Source organism: Sinocyclocheilus rhinocerous, unplaced genomic scaffold, assembly GCF_001515625.1.
Source record: "Sinocyclocheilus rhinocerous isolate Xijiao unplaced genomic scaffold, SAMN03320098_v1.1 scaffold539, whole genome shotgun sequence".
NCBI classification, from domain to species: Eukaryota; Metazoa; Chordata; class Actinopteri; order Cypriniformes; family Cyprinidae; genus Sinocyclocheilus; species Sinocyclocheilus rhinocerous.
Window position 1 is genome coordinate 448,933 of NW_015653003.1, and position 14,446 is coordinate 463,378.

Consider the following 14,446-nt stretch of genomic DNA (forward strand, 5'->3'; position numbering starts at 1 on the left):
ATATATATATATATATATATATATAAACATATTTGTTTGTTACAATTTACAGTATATTTACATTTTTTATAATTGCATACACACACACACACACACACACATTTATATCTAAATATTAATAAGCAGTGCACTTTTCAGAAATACTAAAATATTATATCAATTATAAAAAAGGTTTTCTTTTCAAGAATTCCATTATTTTTATTTATGGCTTTTCTGTGTATTCTCTTATTTGCTGAAATAAGCCCGTTAAAGACTGCCTGAATGACTCATTATAAATTGAAGAATTAACCTGTCAGGTTTTTAAAGCACATAACCATTGATGGTTTGCATTTAGATATGTAATGCCGTTTATGTGTAATGAGGACTTTTGGACAAGTTACCTTATGTAGTTCAGCTTGACTCTCACATTATCATTAGATAGATGGGCTCCTGTGAGACTGCTAAGCCAGGCTGATCAGAAGGGAAGAAAGGAAAGGAAAAGGAAAGAGAGGAAGAAATTGCAATCAGTGACTTGCTCATGATCCAGCGCATTTAGAGTGTTCGCCTCTTCCCGCCCACTCAAGACCTAAACCCAGAACTTACTGTGTGCCAGTGCAGTAAACATGTCCAATTAGAAAAGATTCCCCAACACACACACACACACACACACACACACAATATAATGCAGTGCCAGTAGCAGTTACCAGCATCTTAATGCACACTAATCTTTCTGACGTTTACCTGCTAACATGGCTTGATTCAATACGTCAAGTGGCGACAGACAGTTTTCCAGAGAACTAGAAGTCAACTGTCAATATCTGACTCAGTATGCACAACATTTCTTTGTGCTAATTTTTTTTCCAAATATTAATAAGCATTTTTAAGGAATACTACATTACTATTCCAATTACTTAATGTCATAAAGTAAAAAAATATATATTTATTTATTTTTGTTAAGATATCAGGACAGTTATATCACCCTGACATTTTTGACTATGCCCCCCAAAAATGTGATTTGAGTTGCATTTTTTATGAAAAACTAATATTAATAATAATGAGGGTCATGTCATTGACCCTTATATACATTTATTCACACATGCATATAGACACATGGACACTTCAGCAGAGAGAGTGATTTAGTTGTTGACCTTGTGGATGCACAAAGGAGAGTTGAAGCCCAGTGACCCATATTGACTGGAGGAGTTGTTTTGGGGGGTGTCTCTCTCTTTTCCCCCTCCCTTCATCCCTCCTTTCCTGTCTGCCTCGGCTCCCTCTCGCTTTCTACTCCACTTATCAGCTGAAATAAGTGCCATCATCAGAGACTGGGATTGATGGCAATCCCAGCATGCACCCTGCTACATTATTTAAACCTGGAGTGGACATCAAGATTTCTGCTTTTGTCTTCTAGTCTTCAGCTGTCAGAGGTCTCAGATCTGTGATTCCTGTTGTGTCATTTAACCAAGCTCCAGCGTGGAGGGGCACAAAGAAGTCTGACAATTTGACAGATTTGAGCTCCACCGCTGTATCTCAATAGCCCAGTCCCAAAGAAACTGGATTTTGGCTTCAAGGCCATGTGAATGAACACGCAAGACCTTCCAAAACCAGATGCACAGACCGAGAGAAAGTGAAAAAGAGAGTGAGCTCTTCAGCTCAGGGCTGTGGGGGAAGAGTTTGAACAATGTCTCCCTACGGGGGTGATATTTTATAGTTTGTGTCCATCAATGGCGTGGCCCGGGGCGCTGAGGTTGACAGTAAGTGCTCTCAACACTGCTGACACTGATTCATCTGAGCTACGACATACATGAGACGAGGGGAGGGGGGTGAAAGAAGAACAAGGCAAAAGAAAAAAGAAGGGAAGGGTGTCAGGACGACATCTTAGAGCCCTGCGCGCACGACACAGACTTTACCTTTTCATCCGCCCGTGCGAGACCTTTGTGTTTGTGCATTTGTTGGTTGGCCCACCCGGTTTGAGAGCAGACCCTCCAATCTAACATGGCATTTAAATTTCTCCTTCACTCCACCTGCTCCGTTCCCCTGCTTCTACATTTATATAGAAGAGGAAGACTGCGAACCCTGGGCCCACAGGATACGCATACTAAGCAATCAATGTGTCACCTCTTCTTGACAATCCTTTTTTTTTCCCTCCATACAGAAGACCTGCTCATTTTTTCTTGTCAGCAGAAGGTAATTTGCTGTATTGTGATTCGGCCCAATAGCTGGGTGATGGAAGTGCATGATGGGTCCGCACCCAAACCCCCACCATCCCGCACACACACACGTTCTAGATGGCCTCCTCAGCTCGAGCGGAGGCACCCCACCCAGAGCCGCATCTACATCTGAGGCTGTTAAATGTGATAAGCGTGGAGTGTGGCGCAGGGGCCTCTGATTAATAAAAGATGGGGCTGCTACGAGCTCCCAGGGGGATGTCCTCTCTGAACCGACCCACCCCACCCCGCCCCGTGCCGCGCGTGCTCAGACGCTCCACACAATGCCTCTTGCACCCACACAATAGACAGGAAATGGGGAGCAAGAAGCAATCATAGAAATATAACATTTAAAACATCTGCATCCTGTGCCCCTCACATCTAGCACATGTGCATTAGAATGGACAGTGATTCACCTTTTGAAAAGCCAAAAATATGACTAATATATTCACAGATACACATGTGAGACAGGAAGTCTGATACCCTGCTGTTTCAGAGCACAAAGCTAATTTTTATTTTTATATATTCAGATTTTGAACGTGTGCACTGATGCAGTATTGTTTTTATTGTAGATCTATATTGAACAAAGGGACATTACATCCATTTGCATATTTATGGGTGAATGTGTGAGCGATCCGGATGCTTCCATGCAGAGAAGCTGCGTGGAGCCAAGTCACCTCTTCACTCATTGATATGGCTTTGTTACCAACAGACGCTTTGTCCCTATTCTCCTCATGTTTACAAGAAAAGACAGCATAACCCTGGTTGCCCATAGAGACCAGAGACATCCCCTTTTCTCTCTTCCTTCTTGGCACTTGAATGTCTCAAATTTAGATGATTCATCTTCTTTATTTTTGGTTTCAAATGAAAAAAAAAAAACCTGTGGGATAAATCATAGAAACACAAATGTAATCATAAGGACACGCATATCCAATCTTTTTTTTGCAAAATTGCATAGCTATTCCTCAAATAACACCACATAAACCTAAACACACACACACACACGTACACACACAAATGCTCATCAAACCAGTACCTCAGCCAGGTAGCTTGTAGTTTTTCTCTTTAAGACTCTTGAATCTGTGCAGTTGCTGCTCTTTTGTAGACGCTGCATTTATCTTTTCATAACCACACCCCCACCACGGGACCAGACAATAGCAGGACATTTCTAATTTTCTGCTGGATAATGGCCGTCATGCTAAAATGAAATAGGTCAGAGGTCAGTTTTGCTGGATGTGATTTCTGGGGACACGAACCTTTCCCTTTTCAAAAATGCAGTGCTTTAATTCGATTCCATTGAGTATTGTCTTTTCAGAATGGCGGCTGAGAAAAATAACTTATGCTTTGATTGAATTTCATTTGACAACATTATAAATTCAGTTTTACGACCAGCATTTTGGAATTGTATGTCAACCTTTGGGTTTATTTACTTATTCTGTAATGAGTGCATCCAGATACGATGCAGCTGTGTATGTGCGCTTCTGATATTCATGTGTCTGTGTCCCTTTTGACCTCATCGGCGGGCTCCTCCCACTAGTCTCAGCTGAAATAGATCGATATAGCTGGTGCATGAATATGTATGCAATATGCACATTGACTTGAACTTGGTTTTGACCTTTTTTTTCCCATAAACAATATACATATACAAGCATGAGCCATCGGCTTCACTCTGGACAATTGAAGTGCATAAGATCTTTCCATACATTATTATATTTTTTTTCCCCCTCACAGCACTTCAGTAGTATGTATATATACACCCACAAAAATAAATAAATAAATAAAAAGTTTACCTGTATTTTTTTTATCAGCAAACTATAGTATATACCAGCCAAAACAAATGGCAATTTCTCTCAATAAAAATAATTCTTGGCTGTAATGGATATTATTGGCAAAAATGTAATGATGTGTGTAAAATCTAATGGAATTCTTTACACTTTGACAAAATCTAAGATCTAAAAACAGTTATTGCTTAATCTAACTGTAAAACTGAATAGACATTCCTTGTGAAATCTGAAGGGTGTTTTTGGCAAAAATGTTATGCCAGTTAAATTTAATGTTAAATCTAATGAAATAATGTTAAATCTAATGAAACTCATTATTAATTCAGTAATTATGGCAATTATTGGCAATACTTGTCAAAATGCAATAATGATTAGTGGCAAAAATCAAATGGCAAAATCTAATGCTCATTATTTGTAAAAAAAAAAAAAAAAATCGAAAGGCAATTCTTGGCAAAAAAGTAATGTCAATTAGTGGAGAATATTTCATGAAGAATTCTAAAATCTAACGATAGTTATTTTAATAGTCTAACTGCAAAACTGAATTGAAATTCTAGGAGAAATCTAATGGATATTATTGGCAAAAATCCAATGGCAATTATGTGTACAAATCTGATGGAATTAATGCTCTAAAAATGAATGGCAATTATTGGCAATTCTTGACAACATCCAATGGCAACTCTGATGCAAATTATTGGTAAAATCTAATGGCAATTTCTGGCAAAAAGCAATGGCATGTAGTGGAAAATATTTCATGACCAATTGTAAAATCTCATGACAGTTATTGGTTAATCTTATTGCAAAACCGAATGGAAATTCTAGGAGAAATCTAATGGATATTATTGGCAAAAATCTAATGGCAATTATGTGTAAAATCTAATGGAATTAATGCAAAAAAAAAAGATAGAATGGCAATTATTGGCAAATCTTGACAAAATCCACTGGCAGCTCTAATGCAAATTATTAGTAAAATCTAATGACAATTTCTGGCAAAAAGCAATGGCAACGTCAGTTACTGGTTGCTTTAATCATAAAACAGAATGGAAATATTAATGAAATCTAATAGCAATTCCCTCTCAAGTGGCACTCTTCATACAAGCACTGTATTTATGTGTTTGACATTTCTCCCTGCTCCATGTTCTCATCTACATTTCAGTCCATATCTGTGCTGGCGTGAGACTCCATTTCCCAGAGAGCAGCACAGGAGAGGAGGTGGGGTTGCCATACTCTCTTAAACTGCTGCCCTGGAAGGTCATTGCTCACAGTCATGTGAGAGGCCAGTGCGGCCCCTTGGGCCCTATGACAAACAGGGCTGCAGTGCTGAGGTGTGTGTCAGGGGTGTTTTTCCACAAAGCATTCTATAAAAGTGTAACCGCTCCGTGTTTGCCCTTTCCTCCCTGTACGCACGCACTGCTCAGCCAACAGGCCCCTAAAGAGCTCTTAAGAAATGCTGAGCCAACACACAAGCTGGCCCTGCTAGCAACTCTAGTAATGCTCTTTCTCGCTCTTTCTTCCACTTTTCTGTCCCGCGTTCTCTCGCTTGTGCTGAATCATGGCAGGCTGTGATCGTGACAGCGGGGAGAGCAGGAAAGGTGGTCCTTGTTTGGGGCCTGAAGCTAATTATGGAGCATTAGAGCAGTGCTAAATAAATGTGTAGTGTTGCTAATTGCTTGCTAGTGAAAACAATAACTCTACAACAGATGCCCAAGGGCACAGGGGGACAAGAGGCTCTGGGAATAAAGGGCCTTGGCATGGGGCCATCAGCGGCCCCTCCTCCAACCCTCCTGCTACCTCACCAATGATCTGTGCCAGCACTAGCACTGAGAAACACATGCAATCTGGCATCGGCATTTAGCAGTCAAGCTGTTTGTGCACATGCATATGCGCTTCTGAGTGTGCAAGAGAGTTCCCATGATTCCCAAGCTGATGCTGCGCATGTAAACATGCATTGCAGCAACAGCAGCAATCTGTCCCTGCCACCTTCACACATCATTGCATTAATAAACATGAATTAGTAATAGCACAATTAGACCAGGCACGGGTGCATCGCTTGTGCAGAAGATCAAGTGAAATCACAAACTCACGCTTCTAAGAAGCTCTGTCACTCATATCCCAGAAAATTGATAATACTGTCCCAATGCATCTGTTTCTTTTATGTCTCACACATCTTTCTTTGTATTTCTGTATCTTTTTGTGTCTGTGTTCTAGGTTTGGATCCACTCTGTGACGGGAGACGGTGTTTGAACGGTGCACACTACTGGATCTCCGGTGGCCTGCCGGTACGTACGCCCACTCTCGCGCAGATTTCCCAGCAGCACCTGAGTGAATGAGGCTAACATGAGTCTTTACACCCGCTTAGACCACACACAGGACATGAGTGACAGCGTCACATCACAACTTAATGTGTCAAATCGAAACCAGACATCCAATCACACTCTATTCTACTACAAAATATGACAGGGAATCTGAAAAACACACTCGCATTCGAACTTACAGTGACCGATCGGGTCTTTACCGCGGTGTTTAGATACAGTAAGATTACCCTATCTCTCACAGCCAGAAATGCTGTGATGAGTAGCAAACATATGAGTCTGAACTGTTACAGCTGGTATGTGCTTAACACATACACACACACAGGTGGACTGCAGACTGCCTGTCTCAGGGCCAAGCCAACGCTCCCTCAGCAGGACTTACGCATGCACATTGCAAAGGAATCTCCCTGTGATCCAGTCGTAATGTAGTGCTAACATTCTGGCAGACAAACACTGCCACAGGCTCTTATTGATTATTTTACTCACAAACAGATACACACAGTTCTACACTCACAGGTGTGCACATATACAGCCACTTTTGTGGCCCACTGACATATTTGTCTATTGCAACACTAGCCTAAGGAAGTTAAATATTTTCATATTCTGCCTTTTCCTTGTTTCTTGCAGCCCGTTCCCTTTTAATTCCCTCATTTATCCATTGTTTTTTTTTTCCTCTACAGATTGTGGCATTAGCACAGATTGCTAATGATCCCTTCATTTTGAAGCTTTTCTGCATCACAGTCTCAAGGGAGCCATTTTTGTTGTGTTTTTACTAATTGCCATAATTTATTGACTTGTTAAGGTTTCCTGACCAGTTAATTCTGCTTTTTGTTCCTCATTCTTCACAAATACGTATTGCACTCCTTAAAATAGAAGGACAAGATTTGCAAATCTTTTATTAAAGAATGAGGTCATTCCAAAAATATTTTATGAAAAATAGAGCTTGCATAAAATATTTGTTTTCTTTTTCCTAACTAAAAAGTATACATATCACTCTTCCCTATAAATATACTATATACCCAACATTAAAATTGCACAATAATATATTGTATTTGCTGTAGCACATCCATCATTGAAAGATGTCAGTGGATGATACCCACAGCCTAAATTTGAGTCTGAATTTCAGGTATGAAGGTCTAGATGATACGTATAAATAAAGTGTTTTTGAAATTTTGAGCCACAGCACACCTCAATTTCCCTAATGTAGCACCTACTGCAATGAATCAGGCGTGAGTAATATAATCTCGCTAATAACCTGCGGTATGTCTGTGTAGCCACTTAAAGGGATAGTTCAGCCAAAAATGAAAACTGAAAAGGAGATATTTAGCAAAACGTCCAAGCTGCTTTTCTCCATGCAATAAAAGTGGATGGGGACCAGGCCTAACAATGGTGGCCATTCACTTTCATTGACTGGAGAAAAACAGCTTGGACCACCTGCTAGATAACCCTTCTAGAAAGTCATATGGGTTTGGAACAACTTGAGTAATTATTGACAAGTTTTGGGTGAACAAAGTTTCGATCATAATCACAATCCATTGTTGTCTCCCACTCTGTAATATAGGTCTTTAAATCATTGTGTCTCTTTTAGATCCATGTTTCGGGGCACTACAGCCAATATGATGTCATGCCAGAAGTGTATGCCTTGAATTTGTGTGTTAAAGTGTACATGTCCATTACACAAAGGCATTCCACACAAATAGAATACAGGGCTTCATTCTTTTGGATTTAGATTGTGGGGCTGATAGGTGATCAGTGGTCTGACATCCTGCATCAATTCCCTTCATTATGGCCTGCAGACCAGGTCTGATCCTCAATCAACCCTGAGCACATCCGTTGAGCACAAACCACAGTGCTGCCGAAATATACTTTGGTCTGGATCAATACAGGCCTCCCTTGGGCTCTTGTGCCTGATCCCCCCTGGTGTGTCTTGTGACTGAGTGGCAAGACAGGCCTGATTTTCTAAACAGCCCTCACTTCATCCATTGTTCTCCATTGTAGGACCAGCAGCTCTTCTGTTTATTATCCAGACTTTTGTCCAAAAAGTGACAAAAATATTCAGTCAGTAGAAAGTTGAAAGCTTCTGTACTCCGATAGCGAGGAACTGATACACGTCCAATGCTTAATATCCCATCTTTGAACATTCCACCATGATCCACTGGTGTACAGTTGGGGTTTACGAAAAGATCAGGCACCAAAATCCTCAAAGTGGCCCGCAAATATCCTCAAGACTATCAAATGTATTGGACCTGCTCTCAGTATGATGTTTTCTCATTAAGAATTCCCTTCGGAAGTGATCGCCGCCATATTTTGCAGGCCTCCTTATGAGCGAGAAGTCATCGGGTATTGCTGTTCGCAGGTAAATATTATGGTACGCGATTCCATCCCCGTCAACCAGAGGCATTTTTTTTCCTAGAGAGAATAAATGATAATTAAATTTACAAAGCAATCAGAATTAATCGCGTACCATCTCCCACAGCGATTAAAGACCTCCACCTCCCCCCGCGCACACATACGCTCATTTACTCACCAGGCCAAACCTGCGCCTGTTTTCGTTCATACGTTACCTCTCTCGCCCACTCCCTCTCTCTCCGTAAATTATTTTGTATACTTACGGCGAGACTCATTAGTCACCCCTCCCTTCCGCGGCTTAACGAGAAAGCGATTAGAATGCATGTTAACGCAGTCCCAATGGCTGCTCCTGCTCGCTTCTCTACGTCCACACCACACTGCTTTACCTTCAGCACTGCCTCCTTCTGCCTCTCTGTGAGATCTCCCCTTCTCTCCCCTCTACCTCTCTCTTCTGTGGCTGCAGCCTCTCTCTCCTTTCCTCTCTCTCTTTCCCTTTCCTCGTCCTCTCTGCAGCCTCTCTCTCCCTTTCCCTCGCTCCTCCCTCTCTTAGAGCTGCAGGCTGCTGGGGGTTTTAGACGGATCACTCTCACAATGCCTGATCAATATGGCTATTGATCGGCTAGCAAAATGTTTATAAAATCATCCCAGGCAACCGGAGTGACGGGGTGGAGAGGAGGAGCGCGAGCGAGGGGAGGGCCGTGAGGGCGATGTCATTCGGCCAGGGTAGAGGAGGCAGCGTGCCCCTGATTGGTCGCTTCTCTGCCCGCCTTGCCAGGCAACTAACGGGGTACATTGTTCTGGCACAGCGCTCCCCGCTTCCGCTCCTGTGGCGCTCTGCCGAACTTTCCAGCCCCACAAGCCGTCACCACCAGCACAGCAGCGGCACTGTTTTTACTGCACGCCGTTGGCTGCCAGCCAAACCCTGACAGCACCCACCCCCCGACATCCCAGCTCCCAGGAGTCAGTAACCTTCATTTGCATAAATTAGCAGGCCGCAGGCAGTGCCAGGCTCTTAACGAGTCAATGTCATGTCATGTTGTCCCTCCTCCCCTCGTTCGCTTCCTGCTACATGAGAACACACATACTCCCGGCCCACCTACTTTGGGTTCCCTTTGGCATAGAATACCCTCTGGACCCTTCTCCATTTCACCGGCTCTCTGTGTGGCTCCTGGGACCCTGCTCCCACTATATCAGCATTATCAAAGAACACGTCCCCACAGATCCCCCTGCTCCTGTGTGAGCTTGTGCTGGGAGATCTCAGACTAAAACATGCACTGAGTGCTACCCTTGTCCCTGAGCACATATGCTGGGATCTTACTTTTCTGAATGTTTCTGCGGTTCATACAGAAAGTTTCCTCACCTCGCACTTAGAGATGCTAACCACAGCAAACCTAGCTCACTGCTAATCTTTTCATCAAGAGCTCCATTCATGATGGAGAAGGACTCGTCCTTGACATCCCAGCAGTCCTGACAGTAAAGGATCATCAGCATTCATCAGTCATTCAACAGTGTTTGAGGAATAAATCTAATCTGCAGCCTGCACAAAGATGATAGAAAGATACCTAGAACAATTAAACTGTTGCATCAGGCTCTGCTAATTCTTGAAATTTAGCAGCAGCTTCCACATAGCTTAGAAATGTTTAGAAAGCCCACAAGTAATTGCTATAAAAGTTTTCAGGCACAAAATATAACCATTCCATGTGGTGTATTAAGTAGGGATTGGTATCTTTAGGCACCTCACGTTTTAATTTCAGATCACAATCATATTCCAAAATGATTCTCAATTTAATTCAATATGGCCAACCCACCAACAGAAATGGAATAAGTGAGTTTAATAACGTAGCATCGGGTCTGCAGCTTTCATTCTGATTAAAGTCTGAATCAGAGAACTTTATCGGTTTGTAAATCAGTGAGTTTCTTTTTTTTCTGTAGCTGTGCACAATGATCAACTATTAATCATGTAATATATTGTTAAACCATCTATATATGCCACTACTGATGAGGGCACACACCATATGGCACTTACCTGTGCCTGTGAAGTTTTTTTTTTCATAAAGAGAATTGTTAATAAATAATGTCAATTTTTATTATGAATTTGTTTGATATGAGACTGTTTGATAAATAACCACAGTGTGTCTGTGATATCCTCCAAATCCTATTTTTAGCGATCCTACCGCTGCTTCTCTGGCACTTGCCTTAAAACGCTGTATTTGATAGCCTAGGGCAAGGTCACACAGGTCAAGCCATCAAGTAGAGTCTGTTTAATTAAGGTGGTGTTTTTAATTAACCATAAAAGCTACTTATCTCCCCAACTAATTGGAGCATAGATGGTCTCAGCATCATGCCTGCTCTGAAATACTAACCCTGCTGAAATTTATTAATATTAGCATAAACTGCCTAAGAATATGAAAACTAGGAAAACAGGAACACTTACTTTCATGGTCTAATGTTAGTATCTTTGCTAATTTCGCAGAACCTAAGTGACAGATGACTTTTTGCAAAATTGTGCAATTTTTACTTAACCATTTGATTGTCCACACAGCATTTGACACCAGCAACAAAGGATATGCTTATTTCTCTCTTTTAAAAGTGAATAGGATATTTATTTTTGCTAAGCTAACTATGCTTGATTTCGCATCGCATTTTATTATTTGCATTTTGCATTGTTTTTTCGCCGATTCTTGGCTAACCCATTCTTGGCTTGGCACTTAATAGATGAGAGCCTCAGTACTAGACTGGACTAGTGACTAGTGTAGTGACTAATTCTGTTAGTGCTGGAAGGCCCTAGATGTTTATCCCTCACTCCAGTTTTTTGTTCTCCATCTTTATGTCTGTAACATCTCAGGCTCTTATCCTCTTACTCCTTTTCGTTTCTCTGTTCCTTCTTTTTTCTTCATTATTTTACTTTTGCTTCTGTTCTCTCCCATTTTACTCTTTCATATGCCCCCTCCCCTCCTCACGGTGCATAAGAGGGTGTTTTATTTATTCCATCAGAATGCAGAGGGGCTCGGGGTGTGCGTGTCTCACACAGAAATCAATTTCAGTTCAGCCAGTGGAACCAAACAAAGCGCCATGCTCATTGTAGCATCCATATGCGCTCACGAAACCTATCGCGCTCATCTCTCCTCTACTTCCCTCCCTTCTTGGGAGACATTTTGTTCTCACTCTACCGCCATTATTGTCAATCACTGTGTACAAGTGATGAGGTGTGAACACAGCTGGCAAATGAGTGATGGCCATGTGTATATCATTAGCACCAAAATGAAGGAAACTCAAACAAGAGCTTTATCTGTTTGTAGATATCTCTTTAATGATTCAGAGTTGTGGGTTTTTCCCTTTTTGTCTTTCTCACTCTCATTCTTTCTCCTCATATCTCCCTTCTCCTCTCTTTTTCTTTATTTTTCTTTGTCTGTCAGAGGACAATTATATTACTCAGAGGTTGCTGTTACATCTCAGGAGGCTTAATGGAGTTCTCAGATGTGTCCTGTTCAAGCATTTATTTTAATTTTGCTATCATAGCTATGCACGATTACATGGTGTTCCATGTTTTATTTTAATTTTTTTTTTCTCCCTGATGTCTGTGATGTAATCAGCATAGACCTGCGTCCAAATTTTGGGACGCGTCTTCGTTGAGAACTACTGGAGGAAGATACCACATAGTCGGTTACGGGCATATTCTCATGACAACTTGTGTATTATTGATATGGGATGACAAAATCATATTATATTGTGCAATTTTGAAAACATGTTTTTTTTTGGGGGGGGGTTCTATTACAATGATGTTTAATATTTTACAATAAGGCATTACAGTAATGCATTAGGTATCATGAACTACAATTCTTAATCATTGTTCATATTATTTTACATATACATTTTTCAAGTTGATTACAAATAGTTGATGTATTATGAACGAATGTGAATTGACTATGAACAACAGTGTATTTAGGAATTAGCAGTTACCTAGATTAATAAATGCTGTAAAGCTTGTTTATTGTTATGTTAGTTCATGATGGTCAGTTATGGTTAGGTTTAGGGCTTCGGGTTTATGGTTAATTTTAGGTTGAGGTTATATGTTTGTATAAATTACATTGGGTGGGTTATAGATTACTCAAGTTTTTGTCTCCAAAGAAACATCTAAGAAGCTAAAGATTTTCTTAAGAGTCTCTCAATTTTCTTTCAATGTAATCTCATTGCAGTCCATCAGAAAATATTGAGATAGTAAAGAATGCCCCCCCCCCCCCCCCATACATAGGCATACATATGTATAGTACGTGTATATATATATGCATGGCATGAGTCATAAATCTGTGCATTAGTTTAAATGTGTCCTCAGGGTGTTCTGAATAGTAAGTAAGTGTTGATGATAATATGATTTTGAGCACTGTGCTGTATAGAGGCCTATGGAAACCACAACTCTGTCACTTGGTCTATTTTTCCCATTCTCTTTCTCGGCTTAATGTGAGTTCTGGATCAGCCTTATTCCTCGCTCCACTTTTATTGATTTCAGTGAGCAATAGAGGGAGGAAGAAAGAAAGGGCCTTTTCACAAAGAAGTTAAATGGTCAAGTAGCGGGTGGAGGGTGGCTTTCACCACTTATTGACGAGGTGGAAAAATGTCACTATTCTGGAGGCCCTTTCAGGAGATAGCGAGCTGATTGGATGAGTGCCCTGGGGTCAGGTGGAACGCATTCCTAGCGCAACCAAACAAGTGTGTATAAAAGGCCAGAGGATTCAGTTGAACATGTAGAGGTACCTCTTCACCAGTCGCCCTGTCTACTAGCTGTGTCCAGGCTACTGTCCGAGGCTACAAGGCACTGTGCGAAGTCACTGCCTGTCTTTCTTCTCGGTCTCTCTGCAGGAGGCAGTCTTACATGGCTGATCTTGCCACCATTTATCAGTAAAAGTGTTTGTTTGTTAGTGTTCTGGCCTCCATTGCCTGTCTGAAGAGAGAGTCAAAGGAAGCCAATGCCTGATATGGCTCAACTGCATTCAAGGCCTCCAGCAGATAACGCCTGGTGCTAACTGGCCGCATGTGGCTGGTGTCCAAAATTCAAACTAAAGTGCAGTGTGTGGGTGCTTGTGTATGAGAGAAATAGGTTAATAGGAGCACGAGAGAATCAATGGAATTTACATGGAACAAGACTGTGAGAGAAAAGAGTTGGGGGGATGAAATGGCAATGTGATTCCTGAAAGACTTCTGCTGACCTGTGGCTAGGGGTTCAAATATAAGTCACTCAGGCAGCTCTGGGAGTTTGACGTCAAGGCCTTTAATTAGGGAAGAGCATCATCTGGCCAACGGTCCCCATAGAATGAGAATAGAGCCTAGCAAAGGTCAGCGTGCCACAGAACAGACACTGGATGGCTTAATCTGAGGTGAAATGGTTGCTTTTCTAAATTGATTCCATTTTGGCGAAGACAAGGGCTGTCTTGTGTTCTAATTGAGCCACTTGAAGACTCGGATGGAAACCGGGAACACTCTCTGAGGAAGGGTTCATAAAGCAGGACATATGAACAAACAAAAATTGTTCAACTGACATCTGGAGCAAAGCTGTCTCCAGGCCCAGGCTACTGCGGGGAAACCAGTAGGCATGCAAGTGCACTCAGTCACACATGCTCATCCAACTGTTTGGGAATTGGATATCTAGTATTGTTTTCACAGTGCTGTTGGGGTTCACTAATAAATCAGAGATTAATTGTTTCCAAAAGTTATATCCCATTTAAATCTCATTTAGTAAACACATTTCATTGCATTAGATAAAAAAATATCAAACCACCAGCAGAATAACTGGAACAAAAGCTGCATAGGCTGTCTATATATATATATA

At 41.4% G+C, this 14,446-nt stretch overlaps 1 protein-coding gene across 2 annotated transcripts in view; it reads left to right on the forward strand.

The window, feature by feature from the left end:
* The window catches only part of LOC107715462 (zinc finger homeobox protein 3-like), a 349,927-nt gene that overhangs the window by 147,571 nt on the left and 187,910 nt on the right, over nucleotides 1-14,446 (forward strand). For both annotated transcript variants that reach the window (XM_016521610.1, XM_016521608.1), the window contains one exon: nucleotides 6,170-6,240. The gene's annotated coding sequence lies outside the window, so the exon portion shown is untranslated. The remainder of the gene's footprint in view (nucleotides 1-6,169; nucleotides 6,241-14,446) is intronic.